The sequence below is a fragment of the Stegostoma tigrinum genome, chromosome 29 (assembly GCF_030684315.1).
Source record: "Stegostoma tigrinum isolate sSteTig4 chromosome 29, sSteTig4.hap1, whole genome shotgun sequence".
Taxonomy (NCBI): Eukaryota; Metazoa; Chordata; class Chondrichthyes; order Orectolobiformes; family Stegostomatidae; genus Stegostoma; species Stegostoma tigrinum.
Genome location: NC_081382.1, coordinates 44886763 through 44902881, shown reverse-complemented (window position 1 = coordinate 44902881; position 16119 = coordinate 44886763). Strand labels below are relative to the sequence as shown.

Sequence of the window (16119 nt, the reverse complement as noted above, 5' to 3'; positions counted from 1 at the left end):
GGGGACAGGTCTGTCACTGTATAACACTGGGGTACAGTACTGGTGGGGGACAGGTCTGTCGCTGTATAACACTGGGGTACAGTACCGGTGGGGACAGGTCTGTCCCTGTTTAACACTTGGGTACAGTACCAGTGGGGATGGATCTGTCACTGTATAACACTGGGTTACAGGACCAGTGGGGGACAGGTCTGTCGCTGTATAATACTGGGGTACAGTACTGGTGCGGACAGGTCTGTCGCTGTATAACACTGGGGTACAGTACCGCTGGGGGACAGGTCTGTCGCTATATAACACTGGGGTACAGGTCTGTTGCTGTATAACACTGCGGTTGAGGTCTGTCGATGTATAACACTGGGGGACAGGTCTGTCTCTGTATATCACTGGGGTACAGTACTGGTGGGGGACAGGTCTGTCGCTATATAACACTGGGGTACAGTACCGGTGGGGCAGGCCTGTCGCTGTGTAACACAGCGGTACAGTACTGGTGGGGACAGGTCTGTCTCTGCATAACACTGGGGTACAGTACCGGTGGGGGACAGGTCTGTCCCTGTATAACACTTGGGTACAGTACTGGTGGGGACAGGTCTGTCTCTGCATAACACTGGGGTACAGTACCGGTGGGGACAGGTCTGTCACTGTATAACACTGGGGTACAGTACTGGTGGGGGACAGGTCTGTCCCTGTATAACACTGGGGTACAGTACCGGTGGGGGACAGGTCTGTCACTGTGTAACACTGGGGTACAGTGCCGGTGGGGACAGGTCTGTCACTGTATAACACTGGGGTACAGTACTGGTGGGGGACAGGTCTGTCCCTGTATAACACTGGGGTACAGTACTGGTGGGGGACAGGTCTGTCCCTCGAAAACACTGGGGTAATGAACCGGTGGGGGACAGGTCTGTCCCTGTATAACACTGGGGTACAGTACTGGTGGGGGACAGGTCTGTCGCTATATAACACTGGGGTACAATACCGGTGGGGCAGGTCTGTCTCTGCATAACACTGGGGTACGGTACCGGTGGGGGACAGGTCTGTCACTGTATAACACTGGGGTACAGTACTGGTGGGGGACAGGTCTGTCCCTGTATAACACTGGGGTACAGTGCTTGTGGGGGACAGGTCTGTCGCTATATAACACTGGGGTACAGTACCGGTGGGGCAGGTCTGTCGCTGTGTAACACAGGGGTACAGTACCGGTGGGGACAGGTCTGTCTCTGTATAACACTGGGGTACAGTACTGGTGGGGACAGGTCTGTCTCTGCATAACACTGAGGTACAGTACTGGTGGGGGACAGGTCTGTCTCTGTATAACACTAGGGTACAGTACCGGTGGGGACAGGTCTGTCACTGTATAACACTGGGGTACAGTACCGGTGGGGACAGGCCTGTCACTGTAGAACACTGGGGTACAGTACCGTGGGGACAGGCCTGTCACTGTATAACACTGGGGTACAGTACAGGTGGGGACAGGTCTGTCGCGGTATAACACTGGGGTACAGTACCGCTGGGGGACAGGTCTGTCGCTATATAACACTGGGGTACAGGTCTGATGCTGTATAACACTGCGGTAGAGGTCTGTCGATGTATAACACTGGGGGACAGGTCTGTCTCTGTATATCACTGGGGTACAGTACTGGTGGGGGACAGGTCTGTCGCTATATAACACTGGGGTACAGTACCGGTGGGGCAGGCCTGTCGCTGTGTAACACAGCGGTACAGTACTGGTGGGGACAGGTCTGTCTCTGCATAACACTGGGGTACAGTACCGGTGGGGGACAGGTCTGTCCCTGGATAACACTGGGGTACAGTACTGGTGGGGACAGGTCTGTCTCTGCATAACACTGGGGTACAGCACCGGTGGGGGACAGGTCTGTCTCTGCATAACACTGGGGTACAGTACCGGTGGGGACAGGTCTGTCACTGTATAACACTGGGGTACAGTACTGGTGGGGGACAGGTCTGTCGCTGTATAACACTGGGGTACAGTACCGGTGGGGACAGGTCTGTCCCTGTTTAACACTTGGGTACAGTACCAGTGGGGATGGATCTGTCACTGTATAACACTGGGTTACAGGACCAGTGGGGGACAGGTCTGTCGCTGTATAATACTGGGGTACAGTACTGGTGCGGACAGGTCTGTCGCTGTATAACACTGGGGTACAGTACCGCTGGGGGACAGGTCTGTCGCTATATAACTCTGGGGTACAGGTCTGTTGCTGTATAACACTGCGGTTGAGGTCTGTCGATGTATAACACTGGGGGACAGGTCTGTCTCTGTATATCACTGGGGTACAGTACTGGTGGGGGACAGGTCTGTCGCTATATAACACTGGGGTACAGTACCGGTGGGGCAGGCCTGTCGCTGTGTAACACAGCGGTACAGTACTGGTGGGGACAGGTCTGTCTCTGCATAACACTGGGGTACAGTACCGGTGGGGGACAGGTCTGTCCCTGTATAACACTTGGGTACAGTACTGGTGGGGACAGGTCTGTCTCTGCATAACACTGGGGTACAGTACCGGTGGGGACAGGTCTGTCACTGTATAACACTGGGGTACAGTACTGGTGGGGGACAGGTCTGTCCCTGTATAACACTGGGGTACAGTACCGGTGGGGGACAGGTCTGTCACTGTGTAACACTGGGGTACAGTGCCGGTGGGGACAGGTCTGTCACTGTATAACACTGGGGTACAGTACTGGTGGGGGACAGGTCTGTCCCTGTATAACACTGGGGTACAGTACTGGTGGGGGACAGGTCTGTCCCTCGAAAACACTGGGGTAATGAACCGGTGGGGGACAGGTCTGTCCCTGTATAACACTGGGGTACAGTACTGGTGGGGGACAGGTCTGTCGCTATATAACACTGGGGTACAGTACCGGTGGGGCAGGTCTGTCTCTGCATAACACTGGGGTACGGTACCGGTGGGGGACAGGTCTGTCACTGTATAACACTGGGGTACAGTACTGGTGGGGGACAGGTCTGTCCCTGTATAACACTGGGGTACAGTGCTTGTGGGGGACAGGTCTGTCGCTATATAACACTGGGGTACAGTACCGGTGGGGCAGGTCTGTCGCTGTGTAACACAGGGGTACAGTACCGGTGGGGACAGGTCTGTCTCTGTATAACACTGGGGTACAGTACTGGTGGGGACAGGTCTGTCTCTGCATAACACTGAGGTACAGTACTGGTGGGGGACAGGTCTGTCTCTGTATAACACTGGGGTACAGTACCGGTGGGGACAGGTCTGTCACTGTATAACACTGGGGTACAGTACTGGTGGGGGACAGGTCTGTCCCTGTATAACACTGGGGTACAGTACTGGTGGGGGACAGGTCTGTCCCTGTATGACACTGAGGAAGGAACCGGTGGGGGACAGGTCTGTCACTGTATAACACCGGGGTACAGTACTGGTGGGGCACTGGTCTGTCTCTGTATAACACTGGTGTACGGTACCGGTGTGGACAGGTCTGTCACTGTATAACACTGGGGTACAGTACCGGTGGAGGACAGATCTGTTCCTGTATAACACTGGGGTACAGTACCGGTGGGGCAGGTCTGTCGCTGTGTAACACAGGGGTACAGTACCGGTGGGGACAGGTCTGTCGCTGTATAACACTGGGGTACAGTACCGGTGGGGACAGGTCTGTCCCTGTTTAACACTTGGGTACAGTACCAGTGGGGATGGATCTGTCACTGTATAACACTGGGTTACAGGACCAGTGGGGGACAGGTCTGTCGCTGTATAACACTGGGGTACAGTACTGGTGCGGACAGGTCTGTCGCTGTATAACACTGGGGTACACGTCTGTCTCTGTATAACACTGGGGTACAGGTCTGTTGCTGTATAACACTGGGGTACCGTACTTGGGGGACAGGTCTGTCACTGTATAACACTGGGGCACAGTACCGGTGGGGGACAGGTCTGTCACTGTATAACACTGGGATACAGTACCGCTGGGGGACAGGCCTGTCACTGTATAACACTGGGGTACAGTACCGCTGGGGGACAGGCCTGTCACTGTATAACACTGGGGTACAGTACCGGTGGGGGACAGGTCTGGCGCTGTGTAACACTGGGGTACAGTACTGGTGGGGGACAGGTCTGTCGCTGTATAACACTGGGGTACAGTACCGGTGGGGACAGGTCTGTCCCTGTATAACACTTGGGTACAGTACCAGTGGGGATGGATCTGTCACTGTATAACACTGGGGTACAGGACCAGTGGGGGACAGGTCTGTCGCTGTATACCACTGGGGTACAGGTCTGTCACTGTATAACACTGGAGTACAGTACCGCTGGGGGACAGGCCTGTCACTGTATAACACTGGGGTACAGTACCGGTAGGGGACAGGTCTGGCGCTGTATAACACTGGGGTACAGTACCGGTGGGGGACAGATCTGTCGTTATATTACACTGGGATACAGTACCGGTGGGGGAGAGGTCTGTTGCTGTATAACACTGGGGTACAGTACTGGTGGGGACAGGTCTGTCTCTGCATAACACTGGGGTACAGTACCGGTGGGGGACAGGTCTGTCTCTGCATAACACTGGGGTACAGTACCGGTGGGGGACAGGTCTGGCGCTGTATAACACTGGGGTACAGTACCGGTGGGGGACAGATCTGTCGTTATATTACACTGGGATACAGTACCGGTGGGGGAGAGGTCTGTTGCTGTATAACACTGGGGTACAGTACTGGTGGGGACAGGTCTGTCTCTGCATAACACTGGGGTACAGTACCGGTGGGGGACAGGTCTGTCTCTGCATAACACTGGGGTACAGTACCGGTGGGGGACAGGTCTGTCCCTGTATAACACTGGGGTACAGTACCGGTGGGGACAGGTGTGTCCCTGTATAACACTGGGGTACTGTACCAGTCCGTGATGGGGTCTGTCCCTGTATAACCCTGGGGTACAGTACCAGTGGGGACGGGTCTGTCACTGTATAACACTGGGGTACAGTACCATTGGGGATGGGTCTGTCACTGTATAACACTGGGGTGCAGTACTGGTGGGGATGGGTCTGTCACTGTATAACACCGGGGTGCAGTACCAGTGGGGATGGGTCTGACACTGTACAACACTGGGGTACAGTACGGGTGGGGGACAGGTCTGTCACTGTATAACACTCGAGTACAGTACCAGCGGGGGACAGGTCTGTCCCTGTATAACACTGGGGTACAGTACCGGTGGGGACAGGTCTGTCGCTGTATAACATTGGGGTGCAGTACTGGTGGGGGACAGGTCTTTCACTGTATAACACTGGGGTACAGTACCGCTGGGGGACAGGTCTGTCACTATAACACTGGGGTACAGTACCGGTGGGGGACAGGTCTGTTGCTGTATAACACTGGGGTACAGTACTGGTGGGGACAGGTCTGTCTCTGCATAACACTGAGGTACAGTACCGGTGGGGACAGGTCTGTCACTGTATAACACTGGGGTACAGTACTGGTGGGGGACAGGTCTGTCCCTTTATAACACTGGGGTACAGTACTGGTGGGGGACAGGTCTGTCCCTGTATGACACTGGGGAAGGAACCGGTTGGGGACAGGTCTGTCACTCTATAACACTGGGGTACAGTACTGGTGGGGCAGGCCTGTCGCTGTGTAACACAGCGGTACAGTACTGGTGGGGACAGGTCTGTCTCTGCATAACACTGGGGTACAGTACCGGTGGGGGACAGGTCTGTCCCTGTATAACACTGGGGTACAGTACTGGTGGGGACAGGTCTGTCTCTGCATAACACTGGGGTACAGTACCGGTGGGGGACAGGTCTGTCCCTGTATAACACTGGGGTACAGTACTGGTGGGGACAGGTCTGTCTCTGCATAACACTGGGGTACAGTACCGGTGGGGGACAGGTCTGTCTCTGCATAACACTGGGGTACAGTACCGGTGGGGACAGGTCTGTCACTGTATAACACTGGGGTACAATACTGGTGGGGGACAGGTCTGTCGCTGTATAACACTGGGGTACAGTACCGGTGGGGGACAGGTCTGTCACTGTGTAACACTGGGGTACAGTACTGGTGGGGGACAGGTCTGTCCCTGTATAACACTGGGGTACAGTACTGGTGGGGGACAGGTCTGTCCCTCGAAAACACTGGGGTAATGAACCGGTGGGGGACAGGTCTGTCCCTGTATAACACTGGGGTACAGTACTGGTGGGGGACAGGTCTGGCGCTATATAACACTGGGGTACAGTACCGGTGGGGCAGGTCTGTCTCTGCATAACACTGGGGTACGGTACCGGTGGGGGACAGGTCTGTCACTGTATAACACTGGGGTACAGTACTGGTGGGGGACAGGTCTGTCCCTGTATAACACTGGGGTACAGTGCTTGTGGGGGACAGGTCTGTCGCTATATAACACTGGGGTACAGTACCGGTGGGGCAGGTCTGTCGCTGTGTAACACAGGGGTACAGTACCGGTGGGGACAGGTCTCTCTCTGTATAACACTGGGGTACAGTACCGGTGGGGACAGGTCTGTCACTGTATAACAGTGGGGTACAGTACTGGTGGGGGACAGGTCTGTCCCTGTATAACACTGGGGTACAGTACTGGTGGGGGACAGGTCTGTCCCTGTATGACACTGAGGAAGGAACCGGTGGGGGACAGGTCTGTCACTGTATAACACTGGGGTACAGTACTGGTGGGGCACTGGTCTGTCTCTGTATAACACTGGGGTACGGTACAGGTGTGGACAGGTCTGTCACTGTATAACACTGGGGTACAGTACCGGTGGAGGACAGATCTGTTCCTGTATAACACTGGGGTACAGTACCGGTGGGGCAGGTCTGTCGCTGTGTAACACAGGGGTACAGTACCGGTGGGGACAGGTCTGTCGCTGTATACCACTGGGGTACAGTACCGGTGGGGACAGGTCTGTCCCTGTATAACACTTGGGTACAGTACCAGTGGGGATGGATCTGTCACTGTATAACACTGGGTTACAGGACCAGTGGGGGACAGGTCTGTCGCTGTATAACACTGGGGTACAGTACTGGTGCGGACAGGTCTGTCGCTGTATAACACTGGGGTACAGGTCTGTTGCTGTATAACACTGGGGTACCGAACTTGGGGGACAGGTCTGTCACTGTATAACACTGGGGCACCGAACTTGGGGGACAGGTCTGTCACTGTATAACACTGGGGCACAGTACCAGTGGGGGACAGGTCTGTCACTGTATAACACTGGGATACAGTACCGGTGGGGGACTGGCCTGTCACTGTATAACACTGGGGTACAGTACCGGTGGGGGACAGGTCTGGCGCTGTGTAACACTGGGGTACAGTACTGGTGGGGGACAGGTCTGTCGCTGTATAACACTGGGGTACAGTACCGGTGGGGACAGGTCTGTCCCTGTATAACACTTGGGTACAGTACCAGTGGGGATGGATCTGTCACTGTATAACACTGGGGTACAGGACCAGTGGGGGACAGGTCAGTCGCTGTATACCACTGGGGTACAGGTCTGTCACTGTATAACACTGGGGTACAGTACCGCTGGGGGACAGGCCTGTCACTGTATAACACTGGGGTACAGTACCGGTAGGGGACAGGCCTGTCACTGTATAACACTGGGGTACAGTACCGGTGGGGGACAGGTCTGTCGTTATATTACACTGGGATACAGTACCCGTGGGGGAGAGGCCTGTTGCTGTATAACACTGGGGTACAGTACCGGTGGGGGACAGGTCTGTCGCTGTACAACACTGGGGTACAGTACCGGTGGGGGACAGGTCTGTCGCTGTATAACACTGGAGTACAGTACCGGTGGGGACAGGTGTGTCCCTGTATAACACTGGGGTACAGTACCAGTCAGGGATGGGGTCTGTCCCTGTATAACCCTGGGGTACAGTACCAGTGGGGACGGGTCTGTCACTGCATAACACTGGGGTACAGTACCAGTGGGGATGGGTCTGTCACTGTATAACACCGGGGTACAGTACCGGTGGGGGACAGGTCTGTCACTGTATAACACTCGAGTACAGTACCAGCGGGGGACAGGTCTGTCCCTGTATAACACTGGGGTACAGTACCGGTGGGGACAGGTCTGTCGCTGTATAACAGTGGGGTGCAGTACTGGTGGGGGACAGGTCTTTCACTCTATAACACTGGGGTACAGTACCGCTGGGGGACAGGTCTGTTGCTGTATAACACTGGGGTACAGTACCGGTGGGGGACAGGTCTGTCGCTATATAACACTGGGGTACAGTACCGCTGGGGGACAGGTCTGTCACTATAACACTGGGGTACAGTACCGGTGGGGGACAGGTCTGTTGCTGTATAACACTGGGGTACAGTACCGGTGGGGGACAGGTCTGTCACTGTATAAAACTGGGGTACAGTACCGGTGGGGGACAGGTCTGTCACTGTATAACACTGGGGTACAGTACCGCTGGGGGACAGGTCTGTCACTATAACACTGGGGTACAGTACCAGTGGGGGACAGGTCTGTCGCTATATAACACTGGGGTACAGTACCGCTGGGGGACAGGTCTGTCACTATAACACTGGGGTACAGTACCGGTGGGGGACAGGTCTGTTGCTGTATAACACTGGGGTACAGTACCGGTGGGGGACAGGTCTGTCGCTGTATAAAACTGGGGTACAGTACCAGTGGGGGACAGGTCTGTCGCTATATAACACTGGGGTACAGTACCGGTGGGGGACAGGTCTGTCACTGTATAACACTGGGGTACAGTACCAGTTGGGGACAGGTCTGTCGCTGTATAACACTGGGGTACAGTACCGGTGGGGACAGGTCTGTCACTGTATAACACTGGGGTACAGTACCGGTGGGGGACAGGTCTGTCCCTCTATAACACTGGGGTACAGTACCGGTGGGGGACAGGTCTGTCACTGTATAACACTGGGGTACAGTACCGCTGGGGGACAGGCCTGTCACTTTATAACACTGTGGTACAGTACCGGTGGGGGACAGGTCTGTCACTGTATAACACTGGGGTACAGTACCGGTGGGGGACAGGTCTGTCACTATATAACACTGGGGTACAGTACCGGTGGGGGACAGGCCTGTCACTTTATAACACTGTGGTACAGTACCGGTGGGGGACAGGTCTGTCCCTGTATAACACTGGGGTACAGTACCGGTGGGGGACAGGTCTGTCACTTTATAACACTGTGGTACAGTACCGGTGGGGGACAGGTCTGTCACTGTATAACACTGGGGTACAGTACCGGTCGGGGACAGGTCTGTCACTATATAACACTGGGGTACAGTACCGGTGGGGGACAGGTCTGTCACTGTATAACACTGGGGTACAGTACCGGTGGGGGATAGGTCTGTCACTGTATAACACTGGGGTACAGTACCGCTGGGGGACAGGCCTGTCACTGTATAACACTGGGGTACAGTACCGGTGGGGGACAGGTCTGTCCCTGTATAACACTGGGGTACAGTACCAGTGGGGGACAGGTCTGTCACTATATAACACTGGGGTACAGTACCGCTGGGGGACAGGCCTGTCACTGTATAACACTGGGGTACAGTACCGGTGGGGGACAGGTCTGTCACTGTATAACACTGGGGTACAGTACCGCTGGGGGACAGGCCTGTCACTGTATAACACTGGGGTACAGTACTGGTGGGGACAGGTCTGTCACTGTATAACACTGGGGTACAGTACCGGTGGGGACAGGTCTGTCACTGTATAACACTGGGGTACAGTACCGGTGGGGACAGGTCTGTCACTGTATAACACTGGGGTACAGTACCGGTGTGGTCAGATAAGTTTGTGCTGTGTCTGTCGTGCCTCTTTACTGCGTGATCCTGATCTGTGACTATATTGGGCTGAATGATGATCCCTGACTTGCCTCACCTGTCGTCTATATCAAAACTGAATTACTATTTCTTGACGTGTGTCAGATTACAATCTGTCTTGTGACATCTCTGCCACAGCCCTGTAATGTTTTCATCTCTGCCTTAAAGTTATTCAGTTCCATTAATGGCGGCATGGTGGCTCAGTGGTTATCACTGCTGCCTCAGAGCGCCCGGGATCCAGGTTCGATTCCACCCTCTGGTGACTGTGTGGATTTTGCACATTCTCCCCGTATCTGCGTGGGTTTTCTCCGGGTGCTCTGGTTTCCTGCCACAGTCCAAAGATGTGCAGACTGGGTGGATTGGCCATGCTGAATTGCCCGTAGTGTTCAGCGATGTGAAGATTCGGTGGGTTAATAGGGACGAGTCTATGTCCAGTGCTCTGAGGGTCAGCGTGGACCTGTTGGGGAAGGGTCTGTTTCCACGCTGTTCGGATTCAATGATTCCATGGTTTGTGACTCTGCCTGAGAAAGTAGGTAAATTCTTGTTCAGGAGGGAATATAAGATGTCCAATGAGACTTAGGGATTCAGGTGTCTAGAAGTTTTAAAAGTCACAAACAGGTGCAAAAAGTCATCAAGAAAGCTAGTGGAATACTGTCTTTTGTATCCTTCCTTAAATAAGGAAACAGTAACTGCCTGCATTATTCGAGATGTGGTCTCACGATGCCCTGTACAACCAAAACGTCACATCCTACTTTTATTTTCAGTTCCTCTTGTCATAAAGGCAAGCATCCCATTTGTTGTCTTGGTTATATATCGTTACAATGGTATGAATTTTTTTATGACTTATACACTAGAAGACCCAAATCCCTCTGTATCTTGGAATTCCATAGTTTTTCTCCCTTTTAGATAATGCTGTTTTTCACTATTCCTTCTGATTTTCCCACATTTTACTCTTTGCCAGACTTTGTGCACTCACTCAACCTATCCATTTCTATCTGTATCCTCCCTATGCCCTCTTTACAACAAACTTTCCTTCCAATATTTGTGTTGTCTGTGAATTCACCCACCTTGCCTTTGTCCCCCTCATCTATGTTATTGATGTCATTGAAGCCCTGGTACAATCTCATGAATGATTTCATTCCTCTTAGTTTGTCAGTCTGAAAAAAATTGCACCTACTGTTTTTTCCTCTCCCTGGTTTTCATGCGATTGTTTTCTGATTTGATGTTACTCCCAACACTGAGATGTTAATCTCCACAGTAAGCTTTGATGTGGCATCTTATCAAATACCTTCTGATGTGGTGTTTATGCTGGCTTCCCTTAATCCACTACACGTTACTCATAGAGTCATACAGCAGGGAAACAGACCCTTAGGTCCAGCCAGCCCATACCGAACATAATGGTAAACCAAACTGCTCCCACCTGTCTGCTCCAGTTCCTACCCCTGCAAACCTTTCCTATTCATGTACTTATCCAAATGTCTTAAATGTTGTGATTGTACCCATGTCAGCCACAGGGAAGTTCATCCCAGACACAAATGACTATCTGTGTTTAAAAAAAAAGTTTGCCCTTCATGTCTTTTTTTAAACCTCACCTTAATACTGTGTCCCCTAGTCTTGAAATTGCTTATCCTAGGGAAAGGACAACTACCACTAAATCTATCCATACCCCTCATTATTTTATAAACTTCTATGAGGTTGCCTCTCAACCTCCTACGGTCCAGTGGAAAAATGTCCCAGCCTATTCAGCCTTTCTTTATCAAACCTTCTGTACCTGGCAATGACGTGGTAATTTGCTTAAACATGATTTCTGACTCTCTCATATTTTTTGAAGAGCCCAGCTATAACCCCTTTAATAATCAGCTCTTCCCCATGAAGTTAACAAGCCTATAGTTTCCTGTTTTCAGTCTTCCTTCTTGAATAGAGAGGTTAGATTTGCAACTTCCTAGTCTGATGCCTTTTCCTGAGTCTAGGCTGTTCTTTACAATGAACACTGATGAATTGCTATCTCACTAGCAACTGGACCTGGAGATTTGTCAGCCATAGCTCTGTAAGATTTACAGCAATTAGTGGAATCTTTTTGTATCCTCTGTAGTGAAGACAGAAGGAAAAGATTTGTTTATTCATCTGCCATTTCCTTAGTATCTACAGTGAGGTTGTTGACTTGCTCGCTTAGCTGGCTTGTTCTTGTTCAGATGTTTGAACGAAAACAAGCCAGCTCAGTGAGCAAGTCAATAATCTCACTCACAACCCGAGCTATAGATCTTTGCCAAAACTTAGTATGTACTATTAACGCCCCATTTTCACACTAGAGAACTCATTTTGTTTACTCTCCATTTTAAATATCTATCGAAAGGCTTCCTTTCCATTTTAACATTTCCAGTTAGCTTCCTCTCATGCTCTTAACTTCTTTGTCCTGATTAACCTTTCAGTCATTTTTTGCTGATGTTTATATACTGACCATTATCTGACCTGCTTCTCCATTGTGCACTTAAATGCCTTTTCCTAATTTTGATGCTTTCCTTAAATCTTCAGTTAAACACAGATAATAAGTTCTCCCTTTCGACTGTTCCTTTATAGTAGGGATGTACTTATGAGTATTCTGAAATATTCCCCTAATATGTCTGCCACTGTGTTTCTATGATATATCCCTGAGCCTGGATGCTAATTCACTTCAGCTAACTCAGTTTTCATGGCCATACTGTTGGCTTTATTTATCTTTAACATGATAGTCTTGGGCCAACATTGCTCCATTTAATTCTTTGAAATTTGCATCACAGGTGGACAAAGTGCTTAAGAAGGCATTTAACACGCTTGCCTTCATTGCTCAGATCTTTGAGTAAAGGAGTTGGGACATGATGTTGCGGTTGTACAGGATGTTGGTGAAGCCACTTTTGGAGTACTGGATGCAATTCTAGTCACCCGGTTATAGGAAGGATATTATTTAAATTGGAGTGGGTTCAGAAAAGCTTTACCAGGATGTTGCTAGAGATGGAGAGTTTGAGCTATTAAAAAACACATTGAATATGCTGGGCTTAAAATTGTTTCAGAGATAGTAGGAATTGCAGATGCTGGAGAACCTGAGATAACAAGGTGTAGAGCTAGATGAACGCAGCAGGCCAAGCAGCATCAGAGGAGCCAGAAAGCTGACGTTTCAGGTCTAGACCAGAACCGAAACGTTAGCTTTTCTGCTCCTCTGATGCTGCTTGGCCTGCTGTGTTCATCCAGCTCTACACATTGTTATCTCTTGAATATGCTGGGAATTTTTTTCATTGGACTGTAGGAGGTTGAGGAGAGACCTATATGCCGGGTACAGATAAGGTGAATGGAGGGTAGGTAGGTCATTTCCCTAGGGTGGGTAGTTCAGAACAAGGGGACATATTTTTACAGTGAGAGGACAAAGATTTAAAAAGGACATGAGGGGCAACCATTTTACACAGAGACTGGTTCGTGTGTGAAATCAACTGCCACAGGAAGTGGTGGATGCAGGTACAGTTAGAGCATTTAAAAGACTTTTGGAGAAGTACATGAATAGGAAGGGTTTGGAGGGATATGGGCCAAATATGGGCAAGTGGGACTAGTTTTGCTGGGGACTTGATAGGCATGGACTAGTTGGATGATGGGTTTGTTTCAGTGCTGTATGAGTCTTGTGACTCTGTAACTCTATTCCAAGCTGAATCACCATGTAGTTGCTGCTATTCATGCTGCGACACTTACTCTGAGGGAATTAATTCATCTTGCTACCTCGAAAGAGAGATAGGCAGAGAAGCAGCAGAGCCTCCGCAGTGAGATTGAAGTGCTGCCGTTGTGGTTGAAGTGTGAGTGTCAGACTTCCTGAGGAATGAACAGCATTAAGGTGTGCCAAAGTAAGCCCTTTTCTTTGTTTAAATCCAGTAGTCACTGGAGTTATAGTAATGGCAGTTAGTGCAATGGCATGCTCCTCTTGTTAGCTATAGGAGACTAGAGACCACTCGTCTGTCCTTGGTGACGGTATCTGCAGGAAGTGTGTTTGGCTACAACTCCTCCCGGATCACATGGATTGGTTCAAGCAACACATGGACTCACTGAAGGGCACAAAGCAGGCAGGCAGGAGTTTCTGGAATGTGGCCACACCAAAGGTTCAGACAGACAGGTGGCTGCTAAGAGAGGGTGAGCAGTCAGTGTCCCCTGTGACCGTTCCCCCATCAAACAAGTACATTGTTTTGGATACTGTTGGAAGCAGGGGAGAGGGTGGTGGGCTGTTAGGGGAAAGCAGCAGCAGCCAGATGAGTGGCATCACGATTGGCACAGTTGTATAGCATGGAGGGTCGAAGTATAGGCGAGCAGTAGCGAAAGGGAACTTTTTAGTCAGGGGCACAGATAGGTGTTTCTGGGGCTGCGTTGTGTTGCTTCCCTGTGCCAGGGTCAAGTTTGTATTTGAGTTGGCAAGGGATATTCTGAAAGTTTTTTGGGGTGGTGGGGGTGACCATATTGATACGAATTATATAGGCAGAAAGAGAGATAAGGTCCTGCAAAGGGAATTCAGGGAGTTAGGAAGGAAATTGAAACACAGGATCTCTAGTGTGGTAATCTCTGGATTCCTCCTTGTGCCCTGTGCTCGTGAGGCCAAAAACGAGTAGATAACACAGTTGAATGAGTGGCTAAATCTTTAAAACTTTAAGCTGCTTTTGGAGTATTATATGCAGTTCCAGTTGCCACACTAATGGAAGAATGTGGAGGCTTTGGAGAGAGTGCAGAAGAGGTTTACCAGGATGTTGCCTGGATTGGAGTGTATTAGCTATAAGGAGAGGTTGATAAAACTTGGATTGTTTTTGATGGAGCGTCAGAGGTGAGGGGTAACCTGATAGAACTGTATAAAATTGTAGAGGTGTGGATAGTCTTGTCTTCTTCCCAGGGTAGAAATTTCAAATACTAGGCAGCACTGTTTTCAGGTGAAGGCGGCGGCGGTGGAGGGGGGGGGGGGGGGGTTAATGTTTAAAAGAGATGTGTGAGGCAAGTTTTTTTACATGTTGGGGGTAGTAGGTGCCTGGGATACATTACCGTGCAAGTGGTAGAAGCGGATACAATTGCGATGTAAGAAGCATTTGACAGAAACATGGAAGGGAGGAAATAGAAGGATATGGACGATGTGCAGGCATATGGGATTAATTTAGAATTACATCATGGGCGGAAGAGACATGGTGGGCCAAAGGGCCGGTTCCTGTGCTGTGCTGTTAAAAGCTGTTACACACTGCCAAGTCTAATACGACTGGCTCTCTTGTCTGTTCCAAAATATCTATTTTAATATGTTGTTGATCTGGAAATGTTTACCAGATGCTTGTGTATTTTCGTGACAGATTGTAAACTGATAGCTTTCCCCATAATCCAGGATCTTAGTTACAGTGTGATACTGAACCACACAAACCTCAGAAGGGCCAGCTCTCCTCTCTCAACTGTTAAATTAGTCCATATCAGTGGTTAGAATTCTGTAGATTGCACAGGGGGAGCTTCTTATTTACGTATGAGTTTGAGTTGATTTTTGCCCTTTATTTCAGCCTCCTCTCACCCTTCATCGTCACCACCTTTTTCCCTTCTGCTTACCTGGGTTAATTAAGACAAAGCTATTTGATGGATTGAAGGTGAACAGTGAGGAGGATGCTCAGATCTTGCAGTGTGATTTGCATGTGCTAAGTGAGAGGGCACATTCTTGGCAAATGTAGTATGAAGTGGATTAATATGACGCTGTACACTTTGATAACAGTAGCAGAAGGGCAGATTATTGTCTATAAGTTGAGAGAGGGGAATGCTTGAGACCCGGGTGCCCTCGTGCACTAGGTTCTGAAAGTAAGCGTGCAGGTGCAGCAGGCAGTGAAGAAGACTAATTGTGTGTTGGCCTTCTTAGAGAGAGGATTCGAGTACAGGAACAAGGAGGCCTTGCTGCGGTTATACAGAGCGTTGGTGAGGCCACACCCGAGTATTGTATCAGTTTTGTCTCCTTATCTGAGAAAGGATATTTTTGTTGTGCAGTAGAGAGAGTACAATGAAGGTTTACCAAATTGATTCCAGGGATGGCAGGACTGACGTGAGAGGAGGGATTAATTTGATGAGAACTGTATTTGCTGGAGTTTAGAAAATGACTGGGGATCTCACTGAAACTGAACACATTCTAACAGGTGAAAGAAGAGTGGTAGACATTGTCTATATAGACTTCAGCAAAATGTTTGACAAGGTTCCACATTGTAAACTGGTTAGTAATGTTACATCACATGGGATCCAGGTGGAGTTAGTCAGTTGAACACAAAAGGGTTTAGACGGATATGGGCCAAATGCTGGCAATTGGGATTAGGTCA

General features: G+C 50.4%; 1 protein-coding gene across 7 annotated transcripts in view; it reads left to right on the top strand.

The window, feature by feature from the left end:
• LOC125465324 (retinoic acid receptor RXR-alpha-A) overlaps positions 1-16119 on the top strand; it is a 120243-nt gene that overhangs the window by 71843 nt on the left and 32281 nt on the right. The window contains exon 1 of one of the 7 annotated variants that reach the window (XM_048558650.2): positions 13553-13656. The exons of the other annotated variants lie outside the window; for them this stretch is intronic. The gene's annotated coding sequence lies outside the window, so the exon portion shown is untranslated. Of the gene's footprint in view, positions 1-13552; positions 13657-16119 lie in introns of those variants that run through there. 7 annotated transcript variants of the gene reach the window in all.